Source organism: Octopus bimaculoides, chromosome 6 (assembly GCF_001194135.2).
Source record: "Octopus bimaculoides isolate UCB-OBI-ISO-001 chromosome 6, ASM119413v2, whole genome shotgun sequence".
Taxonomy (NCBI): Eukaryota; Metazoa; Mollusca; class Cephalopoda; order Octopoda; family Octopodidae; genus Octopus; species Octopus bimaculoides.
In genome coordinates, this window is record NC_068986.1 from 59,636,805 (window position 1) to 59,647,594 (window position 10,790).

The following is a 10,790-nucleotide window of genomic DNA, read 5'->3' on the forward strand; positions in this document are numbered from 1 at the left end:
ATTTCTCTCATCAGAGGTACAAATAAATCGATTAAAATAGTTTAGAAATTGAGAAAGCTTAAACTTAGAAATAAAATAAAATGAGAACTCAAATTTCAGGTTAAACCTGGTTAACCCTATAAGACAGTTGGATTCCCTTCTATATCCTTGCAAACGTTTTTAAAAATACTATAAGATTAAAAAAAAATATAACATTATTTGATATGACTTCAAGTTCTGTAAGCAAGAGATATTTTATATATGCATGCACACAGGCTTACATGTGCACACACACGCACACAGTGAGAGAGAGAGAGAGAAAGAGAGAGAGAGAAAGAGAGAGAGAGAGGGAGAGTGAGAGAGAGTGAGAGAGAGAGAGAGAGAGATAGAGAGAGAGAGAGAGCTAATCAATGTTATGTGTCCACCAGCTAGCTCAAGGTCAATAATCATATCCTATGCTCATAATGAAAGCAATTTTGCTAGTTTAACCAATCTAATGGTAACTATATAACATAGATACCATGGTAATGCTGACTGCTACTGGAAGAAGTAGGTACAAGTTGGAATTTGGAGGAGATTAACAAGCTGTCAATTCAGAACTTAACTTTAAACCAGATTTCATCATCATCATCATTGCTGTCACCACTGCCCCTGGTGACACCATCACCACTAACATCATCATTACACTTGCCACTACTTGCCACTACTTTCACCACCACCCTTATCATCAGCAATGACAAATTCTCTATATTGGTAGGAAAACCTGTTTTTAGAACATGAAAATAATAGCAAGTGCACAGAAACCTATGATGGAAGAATAATGAGTTTTTAATTTTTCTAATTTATATTAATTTATATTCTTGGTCTTAAAACTTATATAGAAAATAGGTTCTTGGACACTTTGTTAGTGACTTCAAATATGGATTCAGGCAAAATTTCACCAACAGACATAGGTTTCTCCATTATTATTGTGTGTGTGTGTGTGTATGTTTATATATATATATATATATATATATATATATATATAAAGAATGAGATAAAGAGACCAATGGTATAAGTAAATTTATATTTTATGTAGAAAGTCTTACAACTGTTTCAGGGAAAATTCAATGTATCCCGTCATCGGAGATGGTAATAGTAGAAGAATGGATTATTACATCTATATGAGGAGATTTGCAGTAAGAAATGAGAGCAATGCGGAGAAGAAAAAACAAAGAAGAAAAAGTACTTGGATTATAGTTCCATTCCAACAGTAAACATCCATGTATAGACTCTGTGTGGGTATTTTCCAGAGATAATTATAGTTGCAACTATAATTATCTCTGGAAAATACCCACACGGATTCTATACATGGATGTTTACTGTTGGAATGGAACTATAATCCAAGTACTTTTTCTTCTCCTCATATAAATGTAATAATCCATTCTTCTACTATTACCATCTCCGATGAAGGGATACATTGAATTTTTCCTGAAACAGCTGTAAGACTTTCTACATAAAATATAAATTTACTTATACGATTAGTCTCTTTATCTCATTTTTGAAAAAAATATACATGCTAATACACGACCCATGTTGTATTCCCCACTCATGTTGCAACCACATCAGGGGCAAAACTAGTCGGTATACAACACTTACTCGCTATTACCTGTATCTTTAGGGTTTGGTTGACTCCATTACCCTTCATAACCTTTATATATATATATATATATGCTAGAAATAACAGCCAAATCTCCGTCTAATCACGTCTAAATATTTTGAAAAAACAAAAGAAAAGATGGAAAGAAGGACACATTATATAATGTAGTCTTAGATATTTGTAAGCCTGGGAAAAAAAGATAGGCCTTGTTATCCCAGCTGTATATAATAGCTGGTAATGCAACCTTGATCCCACACTGAAATTCTCACACACATATATCAACCCTGGCAGAGAGAATGACCTATTGGAAATAGCAGTCAAATTCCCATCAAATTACACTTCATTGGAAACACATTTTGGACAATGAAGTATACTAAACTTAAAAGTGAATATAGATGAGATGTTTATGGCTGGACTGCTTTTAATCATAGTTCTGCTTGATCATGGCTAACCAGAGGCTAAATAGCAACAACATACCAAACCATTAGTACTTCTATGACAATAACTATAAGAATATTTATAATGAAGCTGCAACCACCAAGTTATGTATAAACTTCAAAAAAGCTCTTACTAGAGTACAAGATAAGTAAGGTTTTGAAGAGAAATTGATATACAGGATATAGCTATTTTCTATATTTTTCTGTGATATTTTTCTAAAATGCCAAAATTATGTTTCAAAAGAAAGCATGTCATTGGCCTGCATTAAAATTGCTGTTGCACGAGGTTGCTGTATCACGTTGCTTAAAAAAAACTGTAAATTATAGTAATAGTAAAATAAAGGAGAAAGAAAATTTATTCTTTAAATGACTTAAAAATAGATTCTATCTTTCAAAAACCAAAAATATTACAAGCTATCAGCTTTCACTAAAGAAAAACAACAAATTAATTACATTTTTCTTTTTATTTATTTATATATTTTGCACAATTTTTTTTGTAAAAAACCCCCAGCTTTTTTGATAAAATATCAAACATGAAGTGTTTTTAAAAAAGAAAGTGAGACAGAGAGGAAAGCTTAGAAAAAAAGAAGTAATAAGAAGAAATAGGGTGTGTGTAAAAAGAAAGAAAATTTAGCTGATCAAGAGAAATAAGAGAACTTAAATTTCAACAAATGTGTGAGACAGAATGTTATTTTATTCTCTGAAAGTATAGGATATTGATATACCATTAGAATTAATGGTGACAAACTTCTAGACACAGATTTTTAAACATGTAGTTAAGTTAATTACATTTTTTCAATTATTTATATATTACTCATTTTTGTAAAAATAAAAAAAATAAAAAAGCATTTTAAAAATGGAAGTATTCAGAGTTTCTGCCTATCAATTTCAGTCATAAGGTATTGGTTGGTTGACACTTGCCCAAGGTATGCTGTACAGAGGGATGTAACCTGAAGCCAAATAGTTATGAAGTGAACTACATGCCTTTGCCTCTCTGTATATCAGAATGTATCAATGTATAGAAGGGTGGATGGACAGATAGATGGATGCATGAAAGCTATTAACTCTTTTGGTCATTAACAATTTCTTTTTCTGAGTGAAGATGTGTGCAGTAATGAGAGCTGATGTGACAGAGAATAATGACAAGTGGAGGGACATTGTATTAAAAGTGACCTAGCTAACATGTCATCTTGGAAAAATGGATGCAAAACAATGATGTTGATGATAATGATATATATATATATATATATATATTATTTCAGAATTCATTTCTCTTTCCCTCTTTTATACTACGTACACATCTATATGCATGGGAAAGATGTAATTAGATCAGTTTGAGAGTTATATCGTACAAATGAGATAGCACAGGCTCAATACAGATGGAGAGATGCAGTACTACAAATTTGACCCATCCATTTCAATGCTATAAATAACTTGACCTAAAAGTGATATTACTGATGGAAATCATACAGTCCTTCCCGTTGTCAACAATAATCTTTTTCTATAACAATGGTTGATCTGGTGAAGCAAAAACTAATGAATAGACCTGTAAAACAATGATTAGATTAAGAAACTTAGATGCTCAAGGTAATCTTTTTGTTACTATATACTTGTCTTGCTGGATAATCAGAATCAGTAGAGTGTCAGACTAAATGCTTCACAGTATTTAATTATATTCCTTCACCGCCATGTTCAAACTCTGCCAAATATGCACTTTCCCTTTCATCTTTTCAGGGTTGTTAAAATAAGCATCATTCAAATAATTGTTTCAATTCAATTAAGTACACTGTACCTCAAAATATGGCCTTGTGCCTTTGGTTAGAAATCATAATTATTTATTAATTTAGGGCATTGAATAATATATTTAGTCTCTTCTCTTTCAGATGTAAGTTATGCTAATATTGATTCGATTAGAATCCCTTGCAGGGCAACAACCCAGAAAAGCAGGAAGGGTATCCAAGAAAAGAAAATTTGCCTCAATGAAAAGACTGGAAATGTGGATGTTAAAATGATGATGGTTATGATGATAATGGTGATAAAAGGATACACTTAGATGACATTTCACTCATAATAAATAAAACTAACCAATAATATTAATAAATGGATTAACTAGGAGGTGATAGTTGGAAATAACTTCATCATTCTCCATATATTACTTAAGAAAGAATTTTTCACACACTTTTTACAAGTTTTTTAGTTATGAATTTATAGATAAGCTCTTCCTTTAGTCAATTTATTCACATACTTAATGTTGCAGGGTTTAAAATCCATTATATATTTGACAAATATTGCTTATTCTTAAGTTTCTCTGAATATTCTGTATTCTGTTTTGTATTCCCCCTTTGCAAGGATGCTCAACACATCATTCTATAAAATTCGATATTATAAACCCAATAAAGAAGATAACTAATATATTTGTTCATTTTTATATATTTTCTTTTACAAAATTCTCAAAATGCTAAGAAAGATTTGGTATTGAATTGCTCAGAAGTATGATAGTGACTAAAAACTTCTTTTTTTGTGCTATTTCTATTTATACTGAGTACAAATGTCAGAGGTATTAATATAGTTTCAGCTGTAAAAATGAACAATTATTTGAAAGACGAATGAACAGAGACACCTTATACTCTTATCTGATGCACAATCATGATTATTATCCTAGGACCTAACTGTATAAATAATTTATATAGGGTGTTTTTTGAAATGCTTTTAAAAAACTAAAGGGTTTATTTCAGACTCTCGAGGATTTTTGCTTTTGGTATATATAACATAACCAAGGTGGAACTGAAGGAATTTGATTATCAGCAATTTCATTCAAGTTGATGTTTGCAGCTTTCAAATGATGGTAAACTTCAGTGACCTATTTCTTTTTAATACTTAACAGTTTGCTTACTGTTTACTGTTACAGAAATGTTTATTTTTCTTTGGACTAAAGGTACAGTTGGAAAACAGATTTGAAAAAAGATTTCAGTTTTGCTATATATTATAGAGTCAGTTTCATACATTTTAGCTTAAGGTTTCGCTTAATCTTATGATAAATACTACTTCCAAAATCTTTGTTTCATAACTATCTTGATAAGAGTTCTATCTTTATTAAATTTTGAGTAAACAATTATATATTTTAACACCATCATCAACAAGATGTTTTTGTTATGTCATTCAATATATTCTGGAGCAACTCTTTTGAGGGATTAGTTGATCAAATTGACCCTAGTATCTGCTTTTAAGTCTGATACTTACTCAACTGGTACCTTTTTGCAGAACTCTTAAGTGATGGGGATGTAAAGTAAACAACACAAGTTGTCAATTAGTGGGAGATAAACACAAACATGCATCTGCAACACATACAGATACATATACATATAATGGGCTTCTGCACAGTTTCTATCTATCAAATTCACTCACTAGGAATTGGTTGGCCTTGGATAGCATAGAATACTTGTGCAACATGCTGTGCAGTGGGACTGGGTCTGAAACATGTTTCATAGCAAACTTCTTAACTACACAGCTATGCCTGCACCTATATAATTTAGTTAATACCATAATCCAAACCATACCAGCATGGAAAATGAATGTTAAATGATAATGATGATAATGATGATAACGATGATGATGAGATGACGATTAAAGCTATTTCAAATATATCTTGTCAATATTCCACAACTATAAGCTCTATGTTTTATAATATTTTAAGGAATTATGACCCCTTTCCCAAGTCAACATGAATCTTCCAACTGATATCAAAAAGGAGGAAAAAGAACTGTTAGTGTGTGATCAATGAAAGTATAAGCTATATTGCCTAGATACAAGTGTGCCCTTGATTCAAGTATGCAGATGATTTATCATTAAACATATAAAAATTGCAATGGAAAATAGAATCTTCCTGCCATTTACATTTATTTATAATCTAAAGAGATCCCATCCCTTAGTGTATGTAAGCATTAATGTTTCCCTAGACTATGTAGAGTTTAGCAATTTGAGCTATTAGCTTATTCCATTCTGTAATATCAATATTTGCAGCAGGGGAAAAGTATATAAAACAAGGCATTATAGTATTGTAGAGGAGCACAAACAGCAATAGCTTGCATATTTGCATTTAGTTGTATAGATCTATATAAAATTAGGTCTTTCATCAGCAGTTGTTCACAATCATTTTGATATTGTGGCACACTTAGGATTAGATAAAGAGTGAGTGAAACACTTTGTATGGAAATTATATTAAAGAAAAATATTAAAAAATCATTGTTTATTGTTTAATAATAATACATGTGTTTAACAAAATTATAAATAACACATTTTTCAAGACACTCAAGACCTAATATGGATTTCCTAAATTCTTAAGTTATATCTTAAAAAATTTTAGTCCACCTAGTTACTTCAAATGACACATCACTCTGCTGCAGTGCACCATTTGCAAACCACTGTTTATAGTATTCACAAGCCTTGTACACTGAAATTATTTATATCTTAAAGATAAGTTCTCAGGAAACTTAATCTAGCAGGATCATGTTGAAAGCATCTTTTGTTTTTATAGTCCTTTATTTTGTTTTAGCCATCATAGCCAAGACTACACTGGAGCACCACCAAGGTTTAGTTGTGTTAGGTTTTTAAGCCTTCAACATTAGTGAGGTAGGTTCTTTGACTATATTTGGGGACTGATCTTAATTCGTCCCACCAAAAAAGATAATGATATTGTCCATCTTTAAGCTAGTCTCAGTAATTTTAATGTAGCGAAAGGAATTATATTGCTCTCAGATTTACAGATAGCACTTGTTTTATTAATCTATTTTGTTTTCGAAGATGATTGTTTCAATTTGTTTAGGTAAGTTAGTTGTTGGTGACCTTAGTCACTGCTTTGGGGTGTGATGACTTTGCCTGACACGAATCCTGGGCTTAGCTGACTCTGGTTGACAATACTTGGTATGAGCTCCTGCCTAGAGTTATGGAGTTAGAGGCAAATAACCTCACTGTTTTATGAGACAAAGCTTAAGGGGTAAACCATATAACAAATCCCAAGTGGAACTCTGAAGTCAGTCTGATATTCAACCCAATCTTTTCCAGCAATTCCTGCAATCAAACTGGTGCCAAATGTACTATTCTACTCCTTTGGACCACACCAGCAAGGCCAGGAGAAGAATCTGGCATCTAGGCAACCTAGGATCTCTATATACTCAATCCCTGGAGAGGTCATTTCAGTGACATTGTGAAAAGTGGCAGCAGCAACATGAAAGCTCAAGCTGGGTTACAGTTCAAACCTTAACTGACCAATGATATGGAACTCCATTCTCTCTTAAGGGAGAAAGATCCCATAGAAGGATGAAATCAATATTTAAATCTCAGTTTCATTTTTGTCTAGGAGGGTGAATGTTTTGTTGATTGATTGGGGGCTTCAAGTTGAGAATTCTAATTTTACTGTGCACTGATTATCATTTACACTTGACCTTGATCTGCACTTCACTGATGACGACGATGAGCACAAGGTTTTGGTGGACCAGGAGTTTGTTTAAAGAATATTGTTTTTTTTCGTTCGTCCACATATCAGTTTGAATTTCAATAGAAGCTTTCAATACAAAGAAATTTGATGACAGTTGCATATGAAATTGACAGTGGATGTAGGAGGGCAAAGTTTTTTCCAGACAACTTGTTTTGCATTCTTCTGGTGTCAGTTATTGCATTGTGGCCATGCTAAGTCACAACATACAAGTGCTTTATTTGATTATGTCAACCCCAGTAGTTTGTTTGGTATTTATTTTATCAACCTTATAATGAGGAATAGCACAGTTGACCAAGGAGTAAAGGATGTAATTAAGTATAACAAGGTATTTATGTTTGATGTACCATTTATACAAATACACACATAACATACTCTCTCTCTCTTTCTCTCTCTTTTTCTCTCACATACACACTGACTCCTACATATACATATAATACCCTCTAGGCTTTAGTTTTTATCAATCAAATTTCACTCTCTAGGCTTTGGTTGACCCTAGAATATAGTAGAAAACATTTTCTTGAAGTGTTGCACAGTATGATTGAACTCATAATCATGGGACTGCAAAGCAAGCTTCTTAAGCACACAGCCATGTCTACATCCATATAGGAAAGTGGTAAAAAAATATTTATTTCACAGAATAAGATGTATATTTTAAGTGATGGGATCTTTTTTTCTGTGATCCAAACTGGGCATGATTTGGAAGAAGATCAGCAGCTGATCTTTGCATGGGTTATTTTGTAATACATGAAATATTTCAAACGACTGACATCGTAATAGCCAAATCAAAGTTCGTTGGAGAAATTTGACATTTATATCAGGAAGAAGACATCTGTAATAATAAATCTATTAGTTTTAAAAAAAAAAAAAACCTTAAAAGTTGTTATAATCTGTTATGATAGTTTTTCCACAGATACAAGCTCCTTGTAACATTATAGGGGAATGGTCACTTCCATACATCGAAGGAGTAAAGAACTTTTAAATGTTTTGAATAGCAAGTTCTTAATTTTCTTCTGCATTTATAGATTGGATGAAGAAATACAAGAATACAAATACATTGCCTTGTGTTACACTTTTACAAGAGTCCAAATTTCATTGAGGCATTATTTTCATATTTTAGCTAATCACGTTATTCATAAACAAATGCATTTTGCTTTGCAACTTTCTAGAAGTTTCTATGGTACCATGACTCTGCTTTTCAACTCAGTGCCAATAATAGAATGCTACCAGATCTTCATATTCAATAAAGTATGTTCTGTCACTTTAGGACCACTGTTGTTCTGTCTTGGACTGAGAAAACTAAAATGTGTTCATAACCTTCTCTCTGTGAAAGAAGATGAGTTATTTCATCAGTTGTTTATCCACAAGTTACCTAAAAAAGCAAAACTATAACCAAAGCTTCTCAGCATTGACTATACCATCTTGTTATGGGTATTTGGACTATATTATCCTATCTAAAGAGTTCTTCCCTTTTTAAGATAGTAAGGTGATTTGGTTGCTATTTCTAACAGGTTGAGTGATGACATAGCCCCAAGCACACATCTTCATGAATCAAAATAGTATATTGAATAGACGCAACTCTTATCCTGGTGCCAACAACCATCAACCACTACATTCAAATTGTGTTTAGTGCTAGGTGCAGCTTGCAATCAGCCCAGGCATTTCCACACGTTGCTTTACTCAGCTTTGTTGTTTATTAGCCACCAATTAAGTGTTTGTAAACTCATTCCAAAGTTCTGTTACATCAAATTTCCATTTTTCTTATAAAATATTAAAAATATGACACTATTCTATAGTCTCTCATGTCAACATGGACAACACATGTTAAATGTTGATAATGATGATGATATTTTTCTGCACAGTAAAATAGGTAAGTTGGAGAGGTGTAATTCACTGTTTTAAACTATGTACAACTATTTTATTCAGCAGAGATTATTATGTACCAAAAATAGATAACAAAATAGCTCTATTTCTGTCTTAGGTATAATACAAAAAAATAAATAACAAAAAAAAACCCAAAAGAACCCTCTAAAATAATATAACAACTTGATAAAAGCAATGCATATATACTTATGCACCCTTAAAATACAACTGTACAATGATTCTTCCCATACTCAAATGTTGCAATATAAACATGAATATGTACATTACACACACACACACAAAATATAGATAGATAGATAGATAGATAGATAGATAGATAGATAGATAGATAGATAGATAGACTGCATTATAAAATGCTTGAAGTCAATTTAGATGATTTTAGTGGATAAGTGAATTAATTCATGTAAGTTAATGAGAATACATAAACAGCAACTGGAATTGGTTGTAACCCAAATAAATCTTCACAGCAAAACTATGTATGAAGTGTTACACAATAGTAGAAAAAAAGAAGCAATTACATAATGGGGAAGCCATTTTAGTCATCTGAAAACTGCTGTAGTGGAATTATGTCAGTGATCAGGTTGCAGTGGCACATTGAAACTTTTGACATGCCATCACATGAAAATTAAATATAACAGTTTTTGTGTGCTTTTAGATGACTGAAATAGTTCTTCCATGATGTAATCATTTTAGTTTCAGTACACTGATCAAGTTGCTTACAAAACAAGTACAACTCTTGGCAAAAATTTTTTATTTGTGAAGTATGAAATTTTTAAAGTCTGCCATTTCAGAAAGAAACAAAAAAAAACAAACAAACTTTCTCTTTCTCTGCAACAGGACTTGACCCAAAATGCCTGAAAATTCTTCTCCTAATGGTATATGAACTTAAAACTTTTTTGTATTATTCAGTGCTGTACCAAGGGTTCTCAGTGTCCAGAATACACTTTTGGCACTCTCGCCACCTTAACTAATAGATATGGTAAACTAGAAGAGATTTTGAGCCTTTTCATACTCTACTTTGGTACTATTTCATATGTTGTACAGTGTAATCCATGATTTACAATGAATCAAGATCAGACTGATAATAAACAAATATGAGTGCAAGTCTTGCACTTTTTCATCTTCTACCCTCTCTGGGATTGATATAGCAAATTATTATTATTATTATTATTATTATGTTGTTTTTTTCCTTCTTTCTTCAAATTTTCTTCCATTTCTCGCCGAGTGTTTTCCGTACACCTAGGGCAGAGAAGCTCATTGTATGTATTCCCAGTTTACACACGCAAATTCACAGGTAAAATATGTATTTAAAAAAAAGTTAATAAATAAATAAATTCATGAATGAATGTTGTTTTCACAG

At 31.9% G+C, this 10,790-nt stretch overlaps 1 protein-coding gene and 1 long non-coding RNA gene across 4 annotated transcripts in view; one reads left to right on the forward strand and one right to left on the reverse strand.

The window, feature by feature from the left end:
- The window catches only part of LOC106870865 (uncharacterized), an 823,882-nt gene that overhangs the window by 116,098 nt on the left and 696,994 nt on the right, over nt 1–10,790 (reverse strand). The window lies entirely within an intron of this gene.
- On the forward strand, nt 2,962–4,465 carry LOC128248137 (uncharacterized). Its single transcript, XR_008264418.1, has 2 exons — nt 2,962–3,642; nt 3,939–4,465. It is a non-coding gene; the product is annotated as an uncharacterized LOC128248137 (long non-coding RNA).